Source organism: Drosophila miranda, chromosome 4 (genome assembly GCF_003369915.1).
Source record: "Drosophila miranda strain MSH22 chromosome 4, D.miranda_PacBio2.1, whole genome shotgun sequence".
Lineage (NCBI taxonomy): Eukaryota > Metazoa > Arthropoda > Insecta > Diptera > Drosophilidae > Drosophila > Drosophila miranda.
The window spans coordinates 21,906,148-21,929,447 of NC_046677.1; the positions used below are offsets into that span (position 1 = coordinate 21,906,148).

Here is a 23,300-nt window from a genome sequence, read left to right on the forward strand (position 1 = left end):
AAGAAAAAACCCAGTTGAACATTAGAAGAAGTTTGTATGGAATCCCTTCGATGAGGCGACCGGCGATAAAAGTGTCAATTGCAATCAGAATTTATTGCCACCTTGCGATGCGTTTCGATGCGTTGCTCAATTCGAAATAGATACATTCCATCCCCCAATGCATTAGAGCCATTCTACACCTCGGACCTCAATCCCTGTGCTACCTGTTCTACCTGTTCCCGCATGGACCCTGGTCTAATTGCACCCACTTAGCACTGGGCTCTGTTGATTTTCGTTGCTGGCAGGCTGTAGGATTTCCCTTTGATCCCGCATATAAATTTTGCTAGATGACAAGGCGGCCTTTTCTTTATTCCCGAATGCTGGTAGATACCAAAAACAGATCTTAAGTCTGGGGGAGAGGAGAACAGCGATCATTCGTGCAACGATTGGTGGTGGATCTAATGGAAATACTAGCAGAATATTTCCAGTACTTTAAATTGGGATAAAGGTTGAAGGAACTGTTGGAAGAGATGAGGATTTCTTTGACATCTTTGATGCTAACTTTTTTCTAATTATTTTACTCATATTGGCGTGAGCAGGCGAAGCTAGTGAGCCGAGGGTTTCCCCAACAGCCTGCAAAGCTAGTGAGCCGAGGGTTGGCGCACCGTTATGCAGGGCTCTTCTGTATGGATTTATCTCTCAGATTCTACCCCCCATTTCGGCCTCTTCCCAAGTAAAACAATAACCAAACTAATTACTGATACGCGTGGAAATTTTGGGGCCGCTGGAAAAAAAGGGTTACCCTCTACGAAGGTGGCTGGAAAATTATGCGCTGCAATTTTTATTGCCTCATTGTTTTGGGGCATGTTCGTGGCGCTGGGTTCTTTGCATTGTTCCAGGGCTCTGGGCTCTGTCTCTCTCTGTCTGTGCTTTTTTGGACATTTTTGGGTTAATGTTAATTACCCGAACTGCTTTCGCAACCAAAAACTGAGGAAAACCCAAAGCAATTAAAATTTTTATGACGCACTGAGTTATTACTTCAAATCCACAAACTTGAGTAATGACCACGCCCCCCTCCGCAGCAGCAAAGGACGTGAGAAAGTCTACCAAAAAAAAAAACCAAAAAAAAAGAAAAGAAAAGGGAAAATGAACGCCCACAAAACAGAACAGAAACAGAATAAAAAGCAGCAAGATTTCAAGACCAAGAACAAGGAGAGATATTAAAAAGATTTATTGCTTTATGATTTCCAGAGGGGTCACGACCAGAGACCGGACTGGGCTAGAAGTGCAACTGCCGTCTGCTACCTGGTGCGGCAAGAGGTCAAAGGTTGCCTCAAATCGAATTGGTTAGCTCTGGTCTGCGGATCGATCGCCCGGTGGATCGGGTGTTCATCCGCATCAGATTCAGATACCATTTGACATCGAATGCACTTTCACTTTGAACTCAAGTGAAAAGTCTGTAATTAAACTCCAACTATCAAAATGCAATAAATTATACAAATGTTTACAATACAACGACTCCACGGCGACTTGCGCGCAGGTCTCTCGCGGCATTTCATTCGTTGATAATTTACATAAAACGATTTTCGGTTAGAAAATACCCCCAAAAAAAAAAAGAAGCCATTTAAGCTGTGGCTGTTGCAAGTGAAAAGATTTACGAAATCAGATATGTGAAAGTTTATTAATTAGCCAGCAAATGCCACAGCTCTGGGAGACTTTCGGGAGACTGGAGATGGCATTGAAGATGGGGCTCTGAGGGAGGCGCGGAGGTCTCTCTAGTTGAAGCAGAGATTCTCACAATAAAGATGTGATTGAGGGAATGAGTAGAATGACAGATTGAAGCATAACTTGCCGATCAGAGACTCAAAGATCTTGCAGATCTTTTGAATGTATCATAAAATGGTTTTGATTTACTATAAAATATGTACCTTTGACATTCTTTGGACAATTTGAATGATTGGTAGCTAATTTTGTTGAGAATTATTGCCACTAAAGACCTGCCATACAAAAAAGTCGAAGAAACTTGAATAAAAGTAAAAAAAAACTAGCTTTGGGTCACCATATCTTCAAGTATATCCACTCGATCGAATCGAATCAAAAATCCTGTAAAAGCTCGATCTATTATCTTTGCAAATCATTAACTTTTAAGGATATCCGCACTGCAGATGCCGTGTACAAATTAGGACAGTGCGCAAAGTCGCAAAATCGCGGCTGTTGAACTTTTTAAAAATATTTTCGGAAACGAACCACAAAATGACTGTCTTCCAGTGCAATTATATACCTTTTACGTTCACTTTTCTCCGACCAAATACAATCGTAACCCCAGCCGATCCTCCTCTGAGCATTCCGCCAAGTAACGCACAATCTCCTGCCCCATCAACCCTTAAATAAACCCCATTCCCCCAGGCTCTGACGTCATTCCGCTCTAAACCAAAACGTAGCCGCGCTGGTAATTACTTCTTCTAAAATACTAGGATGTATAGCCTTCGTTTACGTACACCTAACAAGCCGCAAAACACTGAAGTTGTTTCCTTTCGAGGCGTTCGGCGATTGTGTGTGTTTGTGTGTGTGTGGGAGGCGACAGGACACAAAGGATTGCATGATTAGGACGCATATCAATTACAGCTACAAGACTCTCCACCTCTCTCACCCTTTTGGGCGCCCTCCCTCCCACTGTACGAGTCCCTAAGCCAAATGCGATTAACATAAAAGGTCAGCAGGAGCTACATGGCAAGAACAGCAAAGAACTGCCCAAACAACGGCCCAAACAACCATAGAAAGTGGTTACACAAAAAATACAAACTGTAGTAATAGGCGTAATAAGAATAATTGGTGATATGGGGGCCCTGGCCTGGGTCTGGGTCTGGGTCTGGGTCCTGGTGCGTGTTGAGGGGTCGCTGGAAAGCGTTGACTTGTGACCATTTCATAAATACCGTTATAAACAAATTACGACTACAACAACAACGAAAGGATGTATTTTTTATTGCTCACATTTACACATGCTGTAGCAACGCCCAAGCCCCCTCTGCCGCCCCCCCGAAAAAAACATGGAAAAGAATTATGAATTTCTAATGAAATTAACCTCCTGCCAGGATCTGGCCTCGAGCCGTGGGCGAGTGAGAGTGTTTATTTGCTGACGGGCCCACAACTATCCACAAAACCCATACAATGCCATTCTACAGGACAGCTGGAGACCCGAAGTCCTCCGCCTCCCCCGTCGCTGCTGCGGCTACCATTGACCCCGTCTTTCCGTTCGCACATTGTAATTTTCGGTAATAAAAACGTTTTTTACTTCATAATTTTCGTGTGTGGGCTGGCACTGCCAAGGATAATTGCAGGAAGGACTTGCAAGGAATCGTAGAGCTAGCTAGCGACTGGGGTTGAAAGGAGAACTTAAAACAATGTGGGTTGTGCCTCAGAAAAACCAAATAAAGGTGCTATAAATATGGGTAAAATGAAAGTAAGTCTTTCTTTGTCAAATGCTGCGATCTTACGGATATCCTATGAAGGCAAATGGTTTATCCAGGATTTTGAAAGATAATAGTATAGAAATCTGAACTAAAAGCCCTCCAGTAAGGACTTCTATCTGCTCTTCTCTGAGTCTTAAGAACTCTCAAACCATGGGCTTCTCATGGCTTAAATGCAATTGCTGTATATAAAAGCTTCCACATATCCAAACGATTTATTTCTGCGCCTCGTGAATCACCTTCCAATCGAAAAACAGCAACAAGAGAGGCCTGGGAGGGGCTTGGGAGAGGCTTGGGGGGCTTCGACGGCATTGGGGGCCCCGCCAACTGTCCAGTTAAGCTTAAGTGGGTATTAATTTCTCCCCAATGACGGGGCGGCGTCCTTGCCTCCGCACCTCCACGCCTCCACACCTCATCGGCAAACTCCACGCTTCGGAAAGCCAAGAACAAGCTGCGATTGCATTACCACAACATTTTGAGCCACGAAGAAGGCGGGGGGGCATGAGGGGCATGAGGGGCAGCCGTAAGCAGTTAGTCACAAATACAATCGCGTAATTAATTAAGCGCGTCAGCTGGACACTGACCGCTGGTCGGTCGGAAGGGACCCTGGAAAGGATAAGCACAGTGGAACAAATTGGTGAATGACGCGATGGTAGGGGAGGGATACAAGGACAGTGGGACACAGAAACTCCATAGAGGGGTTTTTCTTTGGAATTACAGAAAGATGTTCCATTAAGGACCACAGATCCATCAATTAAGGATACATTTTGCTGGCGGAGCTCCCTCTCCTAACTTGTTGCTCTGGAAGTGCCCATGAGGCCCATTGTCCGCTTAGGACCCCCTGCGGGGCACGGGTGCTTAAACCGCGACACACGCATCGGGAAAGGGGTGGGCTGGCGGGTGTGCGGGTGGGGGTGCACCAACAAACACACCTCAAATCGCGTTTTGTCCTTTATCAGGTAATTCACTTTTTAACTTGCTCTTCGCATTTTATTTTGTAATACCACTTGGGGGCTGTCCATTCGTTCTCCGTTTTTTTGTAATTGTTTGCCATTAATTACGGGGGCAAAGAAGGAGACGAAGCAGGAGACGGAGCAGCACAGCAAAGTCGAAGTCGCGCAAATATTTCCGCTTGTACGATGCCCAGCGCCAAGCCCCAAGCCCCAACCCAAACCCCCCGTAATCTGCGGGCAGTTGTTAATTTTATTTATAAGTCCGAATGACACACCTTCCTGCCAACTCGATTTACGATCTGTGCATTAACGGTTAATGGCAGGCACTGTCGTTGTCTCTCCCTCTCCCTGTCCCCCTCCCTTTCTCTGCTTGTGCGTCTGCTATTGGAACAATTGGCATTTCGCTATTTAATTGCACTCCGAAGCGAGCCAGGACGAGCCTTTCAAATAGAACTTGCCCAAATATGATTTCCGTTTCCGGTTATTGCGCGCTCCCACACTCCCCCCCTCAGACAATCCACCTCTTCGTCGTCAGATCGAACACGTTCGAGCCAACACGAAGTGCAGTCCAGCCGCAATCGGCTCCAACTCGAACCGCAAAGTGTGTGCGAAGTTGCGGAAGATGGGCGCGGGGGGAGGGAGGCCGCCGAGAGAGCGGGCTTTCATATTCATATTCATTCATGTGGTTGCACGCTCGCTCTCTCGCTCTCCCGAAAGCCGGCAAAATGGCAAGAAAAACAATAACAAACCTCAGCTGAGAAAATCTCAGCAAAAAAAGCTTAAGAGTGGAAAAAAAAGAGAAAGAGAAACAGAACGGAAGAGAGCCAAATGCAGTCGCACACACACACACACACACGGCACTCATATAAATGTAATCGGAGGCCAGTCCGAGTGGCGACTTCTTTGTGATGTCTTTTATTTATTGCAATCTCTGGGCGGGAGGAGGTGTGGGTGGGGGGTGTGGGGATAAGCTGTAACCGTTATGCCATCATCTTATGCAGCTCTTTCTGGGTGTCGGTGTGTGTGTGTGTGTGTGTGCTGCGTGTTTGTGCATGTGCAATCTTAAGAATGTACGAGTATTTTTCGTTCTTTGGCGCTTGGCTCGCGGCCAAATCGAGAAATCAAATCAATAATTTTGCCAAGGGAGCAGGAGAAAAGGGTGGGAGGCAGAAGAAGCAGACGTAAAAGGAGAAAGAAAGAAAGAAAGAAGTGGAGTGGAGTGGAGAAGAAAGGGTGAAGATAGTGGACCACGGAAATGCAATTGAAAGAAAATCTGCGACTCACCTTGAATATAGGACTGCCCTCTAAAGTCCCCCACCACTGGAGCACACCATCATCATAATCTTCCACTCAATGGGGGGGGGGGGGTTTCCCCGTCTTTTGTCCTGTCTGCCAATCCACAACAATCCACGCTACAACCGCCAGAGCCACGAGAACAACGCGAATGGCGGAATCAAAAGGAAATCCACAAGCATAAAAATCAAATAAACGAAGTGGAGAGCAGAGCGGAAGAGAGGAAAAAGCTGTGCGAGAACGAAATTGACGACCATGAAAAGGGAAAAACGTGGCAGCCCAAGAGGTGGAAGGAGACGCTGGGTGGAGGGCGACGAAGCGGTTGTAAACGCACACGCCGAGAGCGGGACGGGGCACAGGGGACGCCGACGGGGAAATCCGCGATGACACGTGCTTTTTTGCAGCTGTTTTTGTGGAAAACTCGCAACTGCGCGAAAAAAAGGACAAAAACAAAAAGCGAAAAACGAACGCAGTGCAAAATACAAGAGAAAAAGCTAGCGCGAGGCATCGAAGCATTGGATACCCTACCCCAGGATAATCTGCACTGCCAGGAGGTTTTTTTATAATCCAAACCATATCTTGTATTCCTCCCAGAGAAGGAAATACTACCTTTTATTGACACTCATTGGATACCCCCTCCCTAGAAGGGTATCAACTAGGCGGAGCAGCGGCGACAACGACTCGACGACAGCCAGCCCCAAAGGCTCCCTCTGTCCCTCTGACGGACAGCAATACAAGAGCAATGCAAAAACGAGAGCCTAAGAGAGAGCCAAATATCAAACGGCAAGAGCGAGCCAGAGTCTGGGGGGAAGCAGACAAGCAGCCTGCAGGTGGCAGCAGCTCCGATGTTGCACGTTGTTTATGCCACTAGAGGTGAGTGGGCAAGAGGTGCGGAGGGGCGGGGAGCAGGGGAGCAGGGGAGGACAGATACTACTCTCCTCAGACAGGCAGCCACCACAGAGCGCAGCTGACGCGGGCACCCAGACGTCGACGTCTTTTTGGCGCGTGACGTCGAATCGGAATGACCGGGGAGGAGCCGTGCGGCAGCGGGAACGAGGGAACTGGCAGATGGCAAATTGCATTATTATGCGAGTGTCTGCAATCTGTACAACCCACACACACGCACACAGGGAGACAGAGCGAGAGAGCGAGCGAACGAGCGAGCGACTAAAACAGAAAGAAGAACAAAACTAAAAGTGCAACAAAATACGCAAAAACAACAAACAACAAGAGCCACGAACCGAAGGCTTCGGTAGCGGGAGCGTTGATACCCTGCCCTCGCTGGGGCCCTTGATTCGACGGCAGATTCGTTCGCTTCCACGCTCCAGAGCAGCTCACAATCGACACACTCGGCTCCGCCAGAGTATCACAATATTTGGACGCCTCGGCATCGGGACCATTCGTTTGCCGTCGGTCGATGGGCGATTAGAAAATCTGCAGAGGCTTGGCCATGGTTGGACGCAGGGGGTTCAATCGGGGGGGTCTACATTCAGTTTTGTTGAAAAATTAATAGAATTTCATAAGCTTTTTCGGCTGCATCTCTGTTGGGTCGCTCCCGCTCTGTCAGCCCCCCTCCCCCGCCGTTCATGTGCAGGCTCTGCCAGTGGCGGGCCGGCCTGCACTGCTCTCTTTTGTTCGCTCGCTCTCTCTCTGTCTGTCGCCCTCTCTTTCCGTCGCTTGCAGGTCGGTCTATTTGCTGGCTCGCTCTTTCAAATGTTAATTTGAATTTTTATTAGGTTTTAGGCATGCATTGTTGTTGCTGCTCTGCTGCCGCTCTGCTCTGCCGCCGCTCTGCTCTGCTACTTCTGCTGTTGTCATGCATTTTATTTTCACTTAAAATTGCAATTGTTTGTTAGGCAATGGTGGGCAGGGGAGAGGGGTCTGCTGTCATCGTTGAAAGTGCGACTGCGTTAGAAAATTGCATTTGATAATACTAAACACACACTCGCACACACACATGGCAGCCCACATAGAAATCAGCTTTTTTTTTAGGTCGTGGGTTGGGCAACGGCAGCGGCGCAGCAGAGCCAGCAGCAGCGACAGCGGCAGAAGAAACCAAAATATCTGCAATGGTAACGGCAAATGTTTACGTTGGGCGGCTTACGTCTTACGGCTGACGGTGTGGGATGATCCTTCAAGGCAACACTGGGCTCGCATTCCGATTAGTAATCGAGCTTAAGTTATTAATCGAACTGTGGAATTTTGCGCCTTCTAGCATATAAAAAGGTGGGGACCTACAATGATCTGTGATGAAGGGGATTTATAATGAGTTACTTATCAGTAATCGATAATATTAAAAGTCATCAAGGGCCTGTTATCGAAGTATAGTACATGTTCGATAAAGAAGGACTACACCTTGAGAAGCACACATTTTATTTCTATTTTTCTTGTGCAAATATTACAATAATTTCGACAAGAAATGCCCACCTCTTTGGCCCTTTCAAAACTATCTTTTTTTCTTCCATTTACCCATCGCAAATATTATGCTGGGAATATTCCAACGAATCGATGGAGAGTCAGTGCACTGAGCCTTGGCTCCTTTAACAATATTTTTTTTTGAAGGATTTTCCTCTTTCTTTTGCAGGTAACACGGATAAAGTGCCACATCATTCGACTTTGTAGACCCCACCCCACCTCCTCATGTAAGTGCTCAACCATTGCATTTTTTGTGCACTTTTTGGTAGAATTTGTGGCAAGTCATGGAGCAATCGCGACTTGTCCAAGGCGCCGCCGGTGAGTGAAATTGCTTGGCACAAAGGAAACAATTGAACCGGTCGGACGGTCCCTTCTTTCTCTGTACGAGTATCCTTCGAGAACGGAACTTCAATTACACATTTGCTCGCTCACATGCGAGGCAAACAGAACAGAGAGGAGAAAAAATGAAGAGTCACTGGGCTGTCAGTCAGCACGGGGAATCACGTTCACCGACGGCACATTTATGGCAGTCCGACCCGACCCCCTTTCGGCCATATCTGGCCATATCTTTGGGCCACTTTGAATGTTGCTCTTTGGCCGTTGCGTTGTTGTTCTTCAAATTTGATTGGAATTACGAGTATTGTGGTCGGCGGGTCCTTGGCCACATCCTCCACGGATTGCGGCTAATGGCAGCCCTTTTTCGCAGGCAATAAAAACATTTTCTTTCTCTCCTTTTTTTTTTTTTTTTTTTGTGGGTAAAATAATGAATAATATGAAGAAAAATACTTGCCCTGTTGTTGCTTTTTTTTTTTTGCTGCTTTTTGCTGTTTTTGGAAACAGAAAACGCATTAAGTGCGCGGTTTTCCATTGTTTATAACATTTGTGCCACCCCGAGACGAGAAGGCAAAGGGATAATTAAGAATGCTTATTTATCTAGAACGCTGCCGCGGCGCCGATTGTCCATCCCTCCATCTGCATGACCGCAGGGGGGCGAAACCCCATGAAAAGGTTCGTAAAAAAGCCAAAAAACTTTTATTTTTTATGATAAATTGTAAGGCTGGGCAGGGCACTAAGGGGGGGGGGGGGGGGGGGGGGGGGGGGGGGGGGGGTAGAAGGCGCCAGCCAAAGGTCACGAGATGTTGGGACCTGAGAAAATGACGATTGAGACAGAGACAGGAATGGTACAGTAATATATAGAAGGGAATATGGATCGGGGAAAAATTGACTCATATTAAATTCTTTTCGATTTAGAGATTAGGCAATAACAATTCCAGGTAAACTGCAATAAAGTTTAATGGAATGTAACTCAATTTATTGCAAAGCAATGGAAATGGGCTCCAATTAATGGCTACATTAAGATTGAACGCAGAAGAATATTGGTTTGAATACAATTTAATTGAATTAAAATAATATAGTAATCCATGGTCGCAAGGAATCTACAAAAGTGTAGAGTGGAACCGTTTTAGGGACTTTAAGAAGACTTATTCAAAGGCCTTTTCCCCCAGAAGGAGGCCCAGATACCATGAGGAGGCATGACATAGTGCAATTTTTGGCAATAAAAAGGGTAATAAAGAGGCTCAAAGTACACTGAAGGAGGTACAAGAAAGTAGTTAAAAAGAAAGCTATTGGAAGGGAATCAAGGAAGCAATATACGAGAAAGTGCTCTGCGAATCCAGCATGAAACCTCAAGGCGGACTTCAGTCTCTCCTACCCCAGCATCTAGACAGGAATGTTGGGTAGTAGCAGCCCCCTGCCAAAGGTCACCTGTACTCGGACACCTATCCCAATCACCTATGGGCTTCAATTATTGAATATTGCTACCTTCTACCTTCTACCAAATATTTTCTCCGCTAATTAGCTTGGCCGAAAGTTGGCGAGTTGAAAATTACCCAAGCCCCGAAAGCAGGGGAATAATTTTTGGAGCTGACGGAGCTGGAGACGGAGCCCAAGACGGAGCCCAAGACGATGGCGGTGCCGTTGGGCAGAGAGGCAGCCAGCGCACACGCAAATCACTTGTTTTTATGTAATTAACTGCCTTGGCCCCCTGCCATAGCCCCCTTCGGGTTAACGGAGCCTGGGTCTTTGGGGCCTAGCCGGGGTAATTAACCAAAAACCGATCGCTGCTTCTTACACCAACAAAAATGCCCAGGTTTTGGCATAATTTCCAGCAGCACCGACTGCGGTGTGGAGCGCACCTTTCGTGGCTTTTCGCTTGGAAATCTATCTATCTATCTGTGTATCTATGTGTATCTATGTGTATCTCTATGTATCTATGTATCAGGTCGTTCAATGACCGATAAAATTGCCTCAACCGTCGCGACCAACTCGACCGACTCCGACCCAGAGCCAGCACTGCCTTTTAGCGGGTTATTGATTATTAATATTTCTTCTACTATCCCCCTCTGTTTCTTGTGTTATTTTTCCTGTTGTTTTTTTTGGGTAAGTTGTTCCCAAACATTTTTTACCATTTGCTGTAATTACAGCGACGCGTTAATTGTTCGACTCCTCTGCATTCTGTGTGCCTCCCCTACCTCCTGGTTGCCCCATGTGTGTTTCCACTTCTATTTGTGTTTGTTTTCGATGCTGGAGAGTCGACAGCCCAAAGACAACACTCGTCGCGGTGAGGAATCTACACTTACGCGGTATTCGGTGTTCGGCATTCGGTATCGAAGACCCCCGACCTCCAACTCCGACTCCGACTCCGACTGTGACTCTGTTCATTAGCTGCTATTACCATTATTGCCCATATACTGCCACTGCCACTGCCACTGCGAACCCCCAAAGAAGTTTGGCAATTCCCCAAAATGCGGAGATTTGATAAATGGATCTGTGCCACTGAAGAGGACACCATCAAGGGTCCATAGCTCGGATCCATCATAAAGAAACTTCAACGCAATAAAACTAGCCTAACGATCATCAGGAGAGATCGCAAATAAAGATCATGGGCAGCAAAAAGATTTGTAAACCAAAGGTAGGTTACTTTTGTGGGTAAAAAAAAATAAAGAAAAATTAAAAATTAAAACCTAAAACCAATCGCAGAAATAAGTTCACTTTTGGGGAATTTTTTATAAAATTATAAGCAATGAAATCGAGAGAAATTCTTAAAAAAAATGATAAACAATGAAATTATTTTCTGGCGAAGGGAAAAAACCTAATTTTGGGACGACTTATACTAAAAATTAGTTGAATTTTCTTGTGTATTCCTCCGTTTCCCTTGATATTCATAATGCAAACTTATAATCCCTCAATAATTAATGGGATAACATCCACACACCTTCTAGTTTCAAGGTGAAGTAATGAAGATATCACATACAAATAAATCCCAAATTTGTCTTTTATTTTTTGAAGATTTATCATCAAAAGTTTCAAAGCTTCCAATCGATATCTAGGGTTCTATTATTGCTAAATACTTATAGGTACTAAGTACTTTAAGAATGAACTAAAACACCCCTTCAACCGAATTTTTCTTATAGAATAATGATGGAAAAACTGGTCTACAGCTTGTCTGCTCTTCGCTCCAAGTACATACTCCTACAATCTGGGCGGAGAGCCATGGTAGCACGCCTATGGCTTTCTAAGAGACAGGGTCTCAAGCCATGGGGTCTCTATAGTCTCTATGGTCTATATAGTATAAAATATAGTCACTTTTATAACAGGATAAACTGCCTAGTCATTGGTACAACTCATGTACATAATTTCTAAGAAATTCTTAGTTCAAAATTACACATGATTCACAGCCTGAATATCTGCTAACTAATTTTGTAGCACATGTATTTTAGCAAACTTACCGCTGGCACTGTATCTGTATCTGTATCTGCTCTAAGCTCGTTTCCTTCTGTGATCTGTACAGCTCTCTTGCGTAGCACTTGATGTTTTGGTCACTGTTGTTTGTGGCAATGGCGGTCGATCGATGACACAATTGTATAATTTGAACACTTTTGAAACACGAGCGTTATTTTGCTGGCAATTTTTGTTTTGTTTGAACGAGGAAGTTTAGCAAATAGGGTTTATTTCTGTTTTACAAAATGATTAAACACGAATTTTTCGCCGATTTAGAATTTAGTTTGATTTCAATGCGCTCCTGCGGGGGGACAAACACTGCACAAGCGGCAAAACTGTAAAGGGAAAACGGTAAGAGGAAGGGCATGAGGCACCAACAACACCAACTTTGACAATTTCGTCAACAACAACAACAACAACCAAAAGTACAACAACAGGAACTCTGGAGTTTGTGGTAGACCTGACGACTAGGGGATACCCGCTAAAAGGCAGAAAATGGTCTAAAAGGGAGTCGGTGGGCACTCTTGCAATGTCTATGATATCTTTGGTGAAAACTCCTGGAACTATAGGACTATATACGGGTATATGTAGTTGTGGAATGTTGGATCTAACTGGGACTTCAAGGAGGCTGCCTTTGGAGAAGTTCTATGGGCTGTGTCTAGCCTTCAAAGTCCCTGGGGCTCTGCCTAATCCACACACCTCTATACCCCTCCCATCTGACAGTACAGGGTATACCAAACACCAAACTGCAGCTGGGAATCAGCAGCAAAGGCAATGCCAGCAGTAGGTAACTCTTGGGGTTTGGGGTTGCACTTTCCGCCTGTTTTTTGTTTTGCTTGTAGTTGCTTTTCCGCTATTTTGCCTTTGATTTTGCCTTGCTTTTGTGTCGTGTTCTGATTCTGATTCGTATTTGGATTCAGATTCGGTTTGTGAATCTGCTTCTCTCTCTCTCCCTTTCGCTCTGTCGTTTCGTTTCGTTTTTTATTAATAAAATGCACAACTTCCGTTATTAATTTTGCAACGACAACAATTGCCGCTGGCATGTCGCGCGCTCTCTATCTCTCTCCCTCTCTCTATTTGCCTCTCTCTCTTTGTGTTGGAACAGTAGACGTCAACGTTGACGACAGACAGCCGCTGACAGACGGACAACAAATACAACAAATCCGTGACAAGCTTTCAGCGTGTGAGTCGCCTGCGGGCGGGCGGGTGGGGGGGTTGACTCTAGGGGACACAAGCGCGACTCCTTTGCACGCGACTCTCTAGCGCTCTCTCTCTCTCCCCCGCTCTCCCTCTCTCTCTCTCTCTCTCTCCCTTTCTGTAGCGCTGCATTCATTCATAAAAATCAGGTTGTAAAAAGCAACACACAAAAAACGCACAGCAACTGGGATTTTTTATTTATTTATGCCAAATTGCCGACGCTTAATGATTTTTGTTGCCGCTGAATTTCTGCAGTGATTGCTGTTGCTGCCTTTGTTGTTGTTGTTGTTGGTGTTGCATTTGCCGTGATTGTTGTTGAATCATTTATTTGTGGGTTTCTCTGTAATTGTTGTTGAAAATTTGTTTCATTTTCGTAGGTGGTTGTTGAATTTTTGTTGTTTTTTTTCTAAACTATGTTTTTCTTATTGCACTTTTGGAATAGAATTTAATTTGTTGATTGATTTAGAGGAAGTTTTGTATTTCGATATGATTTCGGTTTGCATTTTCACTGGAAATCACTTAGATTGTTTATTTGTGTCGAAGATGCATTTCCACTGAAGCCCTATAATTGTTTATATTTTATGTTTATTTACAGCAAGTATAATCAAAGTTTATTAAAGAAAAATATAGTTTTATTCGTAATAAAACTCTATTAAATTAATGTATATTTTTTTTGTCACTCAAAGCTCGGAAAAGATAGTTTTTGTTGAGATATTATTTTGTTTTTCTAATGTAAGACTATCAAAGATTTTTTACTAGACTTTATAGAGGCAATTGTTGTGAATAATGTTTGGTTTATTTAGTCAGAATTTTGTATCATTATTTTAATTAATATGTGTATTATTTTGTTTATAGAAATTATAGAAATATAGTTTATTTATTTATATTTTATTAACACTGTATTTTGTATTGTATTTGCACTGATAGTTTTTTTTTTAATTAATCTCAGCTTTGTTTATTTTTTGTATTGTTATTAATTTGTTTATTTCGTTTAATAAATTTTGTATTTTTGCTGGTAGAAAACGTGCGAGTCCAAAACCAAAACAAATGCAAATCTCAGTTAAGAGTAAAAAGTAAACAGTAAAAAGGGAAAATCGGTGGTAATGCCGCACTTGAACCTGCCCGTCTGATTGCTGGAATTTTACTCCGAGCGCGTAATAAGAATTCTTGTTTCGAGGCGGAAAAGTATCTCGCAGATGTGCGGTGTACTGTTTGGGTCTGGGTTGGGGTTGCATGCCAGCCGATTGTTCGCCGGCGAACGTGTTGGCTCGAACATGTTCGCCTGCCCACCCGCATGACCCGTTGTTGGCTTCGGTGTGTGTGTGTTTTGTTTTTTGGTATTTTTTAGGCCCGAACCCGCACGCACACACACACACACGCTGATGGCCACACAGATACAATAATATCTTTGAATGGACAGCAATCACGCACACATGAACAAGCACACACACACTCACACTCACACACAAAACGACTATTATCTAAGCCACACAATCAGATTGTGTGCTTGCTTCTCCCGACTTCGACTTCGACTCGGAGTCGGACTCCGACGGCGACTCCGAATATGAGTGCGAAGGCGAGTGCGAGTATACGAGCATGTGTGGGAAAAGATTGAGCAGCTCCGAATGAAGAAAGAGGCGACCAATTGAATAGAAGAATTCTTTTGGCCATAACTACAACAGATATTTGTGCCATTAAATATGGTAAAACTTGAACTAATATATATACAACTTAATGAAATATTAAATGAAATATTTGTAACATTAAATATGGAAAAATATGAACTAATATGTATATCTCCAATTTAATTAAATATTAAATTAAATATTTGTAACATTAAATTTGGTTAAAGTTCAAGGAATATATTTATAGTTTTAATATATTTATTTTTGCATTTAAATATGATCGAAAAAAAACGATAAATCTAAGAAAATCCATTCAGCCTGTGTTGTTTCGAATATGGTATTATATAAAATATAAAATCGTTCCTAATTATATAAATTATATAAAATAATTCCCAATCAAATATTTACTCTAATAAACCGAGTTTAATTTAATTTTATATCTATATGGGAAGATATAGAAATAGTAAATATGTATAAAAAAAAAAATAATAAATAATAAACCCATACATTGAATGCGGAACTTCTGCGCTTCTGCGTAGAATTTTACTTAGAGCTGAACAAAATAGTGACAGAGGAATTAAATACAGATTTTTGAAGAAATTCTGGAGTTCCAAATAATTAGGATTGCATATTTAAGTATAACATATAATACATACTCGTACACCTAAGACCCCATTTACGGGCTTTAGTATTGCCATCTCTTCAAGCACTTGATATTTCCAGCTCAGGTGACTCTCCCCCTCGGATGGCTTGATTATATCATATGAGTTCTAAGGCAGTACCTGATCAGTAAATTATTTCAATCAGTCAGCGGACTTTCCACCACGTAAGTGTCGAACGGATTTCAATAAATCAGTGACAATAATGGGATATGGCCATATAAATACAAATTGAGTTGTTCGGAATGAGTAATACGATACAGATTGCATTGATATTCGTAACACGAGGGGAGAACATGTGCTCTAATCTGTGATCAAAATTATTTTGTTGTAAAATAAATAAATATTTTAATAGAATTTTTTAAGTATTATCTTTTTCACTTGGAAAGCGTTTGCCCCTATTAGCACGTGAATAATCGGTTCCTCTTGGAATTTAATCATTGAACAAAACGGAATTATTGGAGTGAATCAGTGAAATAAAAGGTTTCGAACGAGTCAGATCTTTTTGAATCTAAAGAACCTAAAGAACAGGGTAATTATTATTTTTTAATCAAGCCATAACTAAATGTATCAAAAATCTGAGAATGGAATAAATTACCGAACAGTTTTTCCTTTTAATTTAATTAAAATTAGTTCGAATGATTAGTAGCTATGAAATATGTTTAATAATAGCTGAAAATCATTCGAATTTCACTAAAATATGACTTCTTCTTCAACTCTAAAATTCACAAAAATGTTCTTCCTACCAGATCTTCCATTAAAATTCAGAATTTAGGCCAGAGCTCGAATAACATATAATAATAGTACTCGCATTTGATATTTGTCCCCTTTCATGTGCTCGGCAGGAATTCTTTGGGCCTTGGATAAATTATAGAACGCACTATATATAATAATTTCAAGACTCCCCCACCAGAACCCAACCATATATTACCTAAACACATAACATATATAGTAGGTACCATATACACTTTTACCGCACTATAATCCCCCTCTCATTTCTGGGAGGGGCAGCCGCCGCCCCTCCAGGAAGTCATTAAGCTTCTGGAGGTTGGAATAAATAAAGTTTTCGGGGGCTGGAAAGCTATAATGTGGCCCATGGCAGATGCAACTTTATTGAACGCGACAAAAACAAAATAAATTTACGCGTAAAAACACTCGAAATTGTCGCGACGCTGCAAGCGATCCCAAAGATTCCACAGGCAGGCGGCGGCTAATGTATCTAATAGATACACGACAGCATGTCAGACGCTTGCAGTGGAGCGAGTAAAGGGCGAGATACCGAGTGGGGAACGTGTCGTGTGGTAGGGGCAGGTATGATACGATACGATACGATACGGTTCCGTTTCGCTCCATTCCGGATAGCCCTGTGGATCGGTGGATCTGTGGGTGAGTGGTGGGGACTTTTGTGTACCATCTACCTCCACCTTGGCCTGCTTGGGCTGCCCCCTCCCCCTCCCTACTCCCCTTCGCTACTCCCCTCTTCTCGTGAGTCTCTAATTAACATTGGGATTGTAGTACACTTTTAATTTATATCTTATTGATGCCGGCGACATTTGTATTTATTTTTACCCGAAACTTAGAGGGGCCTCCGTCCCCTTTCCAAGGGGGAGGCTGTGGGCTATGTACTATCCATAGATTCAAGATTCACTTCCCCGATCTGTCGCAGATTCTCTCTCCCTCCCTCTCCCTCTCCCTCCCTCTCCCTCTCCCTCTCTCTCTCTCTCTTTGCGTCTGCCTGTGTGGAATGTTATTTTTATCGAGTCTGTGCCGAAGGAAAGCTAAAATTTATATGGAATAGGTGTCGCCTCTTGATATTTTTGGGGTATAATTATTGTTAATATTTGTTGCTGTTGTCCCCCTCCCCCTCCCGCCCCGTCAGCTGTCTCTTCCGTTTGTTTTTGCTATTTTTTATCTATACTCTAATTAAAATATTCGGTTGTTTTGTGCTTTATACTGCTATACGAGTATATAGAGGACATATATGCGTACAATACTACTAATACTCTCGCTGGCCGGCTGGCCGGCTGGCTGTACACAGAAATTGCTGTGAAATGAAATGAAATAAAAACAACAACAATTGGGTTCGTGGGTGGCTGGTTCACGTTTATTTTTAATATTAAAAAAACATAAGTATTTTCAGGTTGAATTTTAATGGCTCTCCTCGCGCTATGACATCTGTGCGTGATTATGATATTATTTTGAGTGGTTCGCGCAGTTTCGACAATTGGAAAAGACATCGCCATCGCCATCGCCATCGCCAAGGATATATATCTTTTCTTAGATGCTGGATTATCAATTAAGAAGGTTTTCCTTTAAAACTAAGCGGGTAAAGATTCCAGAACTCCCAAGACCCATATATGTCCAATGCAAAACCGGTGGAGACCACAAAAAAACGAAAAGCAAAACTGAAAAATATGTCAAAAACCAAAAGCCATATTTCTGTTTTTTATTTTTTTTTTTTTTATAGACGCCTGACCGTTCAAGAGACATTTAAAATTAATTTTGAATATTACAAATTTTAAATAATTTGTATATGCAATTTTGTAATTAAAAAAATAGCAAAAACAATTGTTATTTCACTTATAAAAATTAAAAAAAAAAATTTGTTATATGCAATTCTTAAAAATAATAATATCCAAATCTTTTTCTTGGCATTATAAAAATTAAAAATAATTTGAATTTACAATTATTAAAACTTTTTTTTTTTGAATTCAAAAAGATTTGTATATATAGTTTTTTAAATTATAAAAATTAATGCAATATTACAAAACAAACGAAACTGTAGGTCTTCCTTCCCTCAGTACACAAAATTCCTATTTTATTCATCCGCATGGAGTTTCGGCCATTAGTTCATTAAAATTTCAGTTTGAAACACAATAAAGTGTCTATTGTTTAAGATTCCACCTTCACCGTAGGGTCGTCTTCTGTGAGACATGAAGCCCGTCCAGGAATTTACGAATATCACTATTTATCACTGCTAAACCACATACAGACTCTATATCGTTACCCTTAACGATAGGATCGTCTTTTTGGGCTCTGGAGTTCAAGAAAGTCGACTGTCGAATGAACTTTCCACCCAAAAAGTACCTGATTTCTAAAAATTAAAAGGCAAAGGGCCACAGACAGCCCGTATCTTGTATGGAAAGCCCAGCGTTACTCCTTAAATCCCTTAGCTCCTTCAATCCCTGAAGAAGAGTTCTTCAACGATAAATTGATTCCTCCATGAACTTGACACTCTCTCTGTTTCATTAAATCAAACATTGATCACATTTCATCGCATACGATTGCAAGATCTGTGCACATTTCACGTACCTCAGCTAATTGAGGCCTGCACTCAATAATTAGGCAACAACGTCTCCCCCCTCCCCTCCCCCCCAACTCACTGCCCGCTTGCCTGTTCGATTTTTCCATTTTCCAATGGAATTTTCTCTGTGTGTTTAATGGAGTCATCTTCGTTGGGTACTCGAGGGCCTAATAGGGGGATATATCAGAGGAAGAGGCCCAGATGAAGACACCGATCTGTTCGGTGCTCGGAGGAGGAGGAGGGGGAGTGCTGCGCACGAGGCAAATGACATTTCATTTATCTTGGGGCTGAGGTGGGTTTTGGGGCGAGAGAGAGAGGGAGGGGGGGGGAGGGGCATGCAGCAGTTGCGTTGGCGACCAGCATTCGATGTCAGCGATGAGTTATGGACACTGGCAGTGGGCCATGTTTGGAGCATCGGGCATACTCGTAAAGCTCTCAGTTCCGGTGATCTCCGGCTCCGGAGTTATCAGTGTGAAAAATAGAAACATGATTATGAAATTATCAAAGGAAAATGTACATGGGCTCGTGGAGAGGGAAACTTTCGAGCAAAACAGCGAAAGATGTGGAGAAAGATGGAGAAAGAGAGATCTATTTGGGTTGGGTGGCGCTTTCGTTGGCTCAAAAGTACCCCACGGCCTTAGATTGGATGGAATTTATACAGCCAACGGCAGCGCAATTAAGTTCAACAACAACCACATGGAAAACTACAACAACAACAACAACAACAACAACAAACTGTAATGTATGATCCGTCGTCTATCCAACATGAACCTGACTGTGCCCACACGATCGCTCTCTCTGTCTCTGTCCCTCTCTCCGTGTCTTTCTCTTCGACGAACGTGTGTGGACAATAGAAAACCAGAGAGCTACAGCAGCGGCCATGATAATAGAAGAATTTCCCAAATATTAGCCAAAAACAACACTAATTTTGTTTAGTTTTGATCAGGGATTCGAAATGAAGTAAAAATCGAATAAATAGAATTCAAATAAATATTGATTTTGTATTGTAAGGGTAGTAAAATGCTTTAGAGATACTTAAGACTTAAATATAACTGATTAAAACCCCATTTAAGTGGAATATCAGATATTCGCGAATAATATTAACAAACAATCGGTTCCATAAACGCCTGAAACAATCAAGATCTAAGGCTAAAGGCTCTATGGAATTGTGCCCTATAAAACACTAGGGATATGACAGCTCTTAAGCAAGAAAACTAGGGTAATACCAGTCCAAGCTGCGACTCCTGGTTATAAGTCTTAAAGAAGATCAGTTATCATTAATCGCAAGGCCAAAAACTTAGTTTTCCCATGCTAATAGGCGATGAATATGTACGATGAATGAATCTGTAATGTTCAAGGGCTTACAAGTTCCTAGATACAAGAATACACATTCAACTTACAGAATATTCTCTCAAAATCTTCAGATCACACCTACCTCTGAGCAACACTCCTACTATTATGACCTTAAGTGTACATTTGTCTGCCTAGATAGAGGTTTGTAGGTATGTATAGTGTACGAGTATGTGTGGATGTACAGATCAACTCACCTTGCGGCTAGCCGAGGCGAAAGAGAGCGAGAGAAGAGAGTGTTTTCGGTTGTTTTCGGTTTGGTTTTTTCGTGAAGATGATACACGAACCGAACCATGAATTTAATTATGATAAAGAAAGAAAAAAAAAGCAGACAATTTTATAGCCAACAAAGGCACGCAAAATAAAAGAGCCATAAGCGTATCCATATACATACAAGTGTGTGTGTGTGTGTATCTGTGAGATATTATGTAAAATAAGTTGGAAAGCGACTCAAAAGCGTAGAAGAAACCAACAAATGAGTACTCGATGGGGCTTGGGCATGGGTATGGGTATGTATCTATGTACTCATGTATCTATCTATCTTTCGTTGTGTGACCGCTTTCGTAGTCAACGAATTAAGTGCCGCTAGCTCTATTACTCGCCTCTTCACAGAAACAACCCAAAATGGTGTCGATCACATTGCACAAGGCGGCTACCATCCTCTCTCTCTCTGTCTCCGTCTCTGTCTCTGAGTCGGTGGTACAGTTGTGTCCGAGCTTAGAGAGCCATACAATACGGGTATTACGCAGAGATTCGTTAGTTGAACATTTGTTTATTACAGTTTACGGATTTCAGCGGCCCAAAGGCAGATGCAAATGATTGGAGATGGAAATGGAGATCTCTATAAATGGTTTCTCGGTTTGGGGACAAAAATCCAAGAACATATTGGATTCTGGTACTAAAACGAGTTACTGTGAGGGATGGAATCTCTAATTCTGTTCTCTTTGCAGTAAAATGTTTCTAAATACTCTTAGCTTTGACTCTTTAAGGCTTAATAGATCCAATAGATAGATCCATATGTATGTGTGTGGGGTTAAGGACCAGCATGGCAAGTAATGGGTTAAAGATCCACCAAATACCGCTATAATAATTCCCCCATATAGATATATATAGATGGTTTTGAATTGGTTTACAGATGGTTTATAGATGGTTTATTTTTCTTTTATTGATCATGGCAGAGGACACATTGCAAGGATCGATACATCTATTCAATCAAGAGCTTTTTTGAAACACCAACTACCGGATAGGCCTGCTTTAGTAGCGCCACCACGGCCATGAGGAATCCCATAAGGCAGAAGCAGGCCAGACAGGGCGCTGCCAGGCCCACAGTGAAAAAGACGACAGCCTGGTGGTCGCGGGCTTTGATCACGGGCCGCTTCATCTGGCGCGGGCTGTTGCGCGACTCCGGAATGATGCTGCACCGACGGAGGCGCCGCGAGGCGATGACTTCGCTCAGCCCCAACAGCCAGGCCCACGTGTACCACAGCAGGTACCCCACCAGCAGCAGGGCCTTGGCGATGAGGGTCTCCGAGCAGCGCTGGTACGAGGCCACCAGGCAGCGACGCGTCGCCGGACTCATTGTAGACTCCGCCAGATCGACGAGCGACTCCAGGCGGGAGCGTCTGGGCGGAGGCCAGCTGCAGAGCTCCTCCGTTTCCGAGTCCGTTTCGATGCCAGGGAATCCCAATTTTCCCTGGTAGCGGGTGTACGGGGAACGTGGTTTTTTCATCGTCAGGCAACTAAATTTCGAAATTTTGTTCCCCAATAAATTTGACCTTATTTTTTTTTTGGTTTCAACAGCTGTCAAGATAGTGAAGGTTTCTTAGAATTATTCTGATTCTGATTGCAGGGCCTACTTTGATGGCTATGCTGTCGAAAGGGTTGCCCTTTCTCCCTTATTTTCATTGCAGTTTCAGGGACAAAACTATCGACATTCCCATTCCTGGTCCACTCGGTGCTCACAGAATTCGATGATTCCAATATATGCCAGAGGCGTGTGGTGGCTAATCGCAAACTAGTGATCCATCCATAGCTATCGTCGTACCATGTTCGTACCATTGGTGCCTCACCATCTCCTCCACCACGCCATCCGATGGTCCATGTGGAAACAATTCCCAGACAATCATGAGGAAACGGTGGGTGAAGTTCTTTATCCTCTTTAGTCCCTGAATTTTCTTCTAACTTGCGGAATTTCAGGTGGAATATCCCCAGGCCTCCTGTGCTTAATCCTTCCAATGAATGCCCCTGCAGAGAGCTCTAATAGATACAGAGGTCTCTGAATCAGATTCATGCCTAGCCATGAGTTATATTCCGCATAAAAAAGCCACAACAGGGGGAAAACCCGAGCAATGATCGTATACATTAGAGGTAGAGATGTTGTATAGAAATAGAGGACCCTCCAGTGCCCCTGGAAGCCCAAACGGCCCCGAAATAGAGCTGCATGGATGGGCATCCATGGGCATGGATAAGAAATTTCTTTGGTTAAGAAAGTTGAATCGATCAGAACTGACCTCACAGTTTTCTCCGCGAAGGCAAGCCGCAGACAAAACAGCTATGAAGTGGAAATTGGCTGGGGCTAATGCTGGGCTACCGTAACACATTAAAATTATCTGGTAATTCCGCCGTGGCTTCAATTAGTGGCCAACGAATGCGGAGTGGCGTTCAACGGTTGTACTTCAGCCAAAAGCCAGGGACAGAGTCAGAGACAGAGCCACAGACAGAGACGGAGTTGAATGAACCAGAGATCCCAAAGACCAGTGCCCAAAGCCCAGTCGGGTCTGTTAATTAGGGGACCAGCTATGCTTCGAACAGAAGAAACAAAATACCGCCAGCCACTGCCTTGCACGCGGTATATTCGGTATTAAGGATCGTCTAGTATTTGGCGAATACCCTTGAACCCCAGGGTAAGAGGGGGCCAGGGGGGGGGAGGGGCCACATGAGTGGTGTTTGAACTAATTTTATAGAAATTTTCAAAGCGATTTTGGCCACCCATTGCTGACGTTGCAACGCTCTCAGATGCAGATACAGATACATTTCGCCAGGGGCAGCAGCAGCCCGAGAACAATAACTTGGTGCCGCATTAAAATATCTGCAATCATTAAAATTGCGCACGCTGACATTGTTTTGGAAATTGTTCGGCATTGTTTAGATGCCCCCCCCCAGAACCCGGCCCCCAGCCCCTCCCCATTGCTGCATTTTCGCCGATGACATCGCTTTCCTTTCAACGAATTATGATGAGTCCCTGCCCCGTTGGGGGCTCAAGTGCCTGGCTGGCCCTG

At 43.2% G+C, this 23,300-nt stretch overlaps 1 protein-coding gene across 5 annotated transcripts in view; it reads right to left on the minus strand.

The window, feature by feature from the left end:
- The window catches only part of LOC108161857 (protein abrupt), a 76,195-nt gene that overhangs the window by 39,927 nt on the left and 12,968 nt on the right, over positions 1-23,300 (minus strand). For 4 of the 5 annotated variants that reach the window (XM_017296229.1, XM_017296228.1, XM_033392932.1 and 1 more), the window contains exons 1-2: positions 14,197-14,274; positions 11,896-12,222 (exon numbers count right to left, since the gene is read on the minus strand). The exons of the other annotated variant lie outside the window; for it this stretch is intronic. The gene's annotated coding sequence lies outside the window, so the exon portion shown is untranslated. Of the gene's footprint in view, positions 1-11,895; positions 12,223-14,196; positions 14,275-23,300 lie in introns of those variants that run through there. 5 annotated transcript variants of the gene reach the window in all.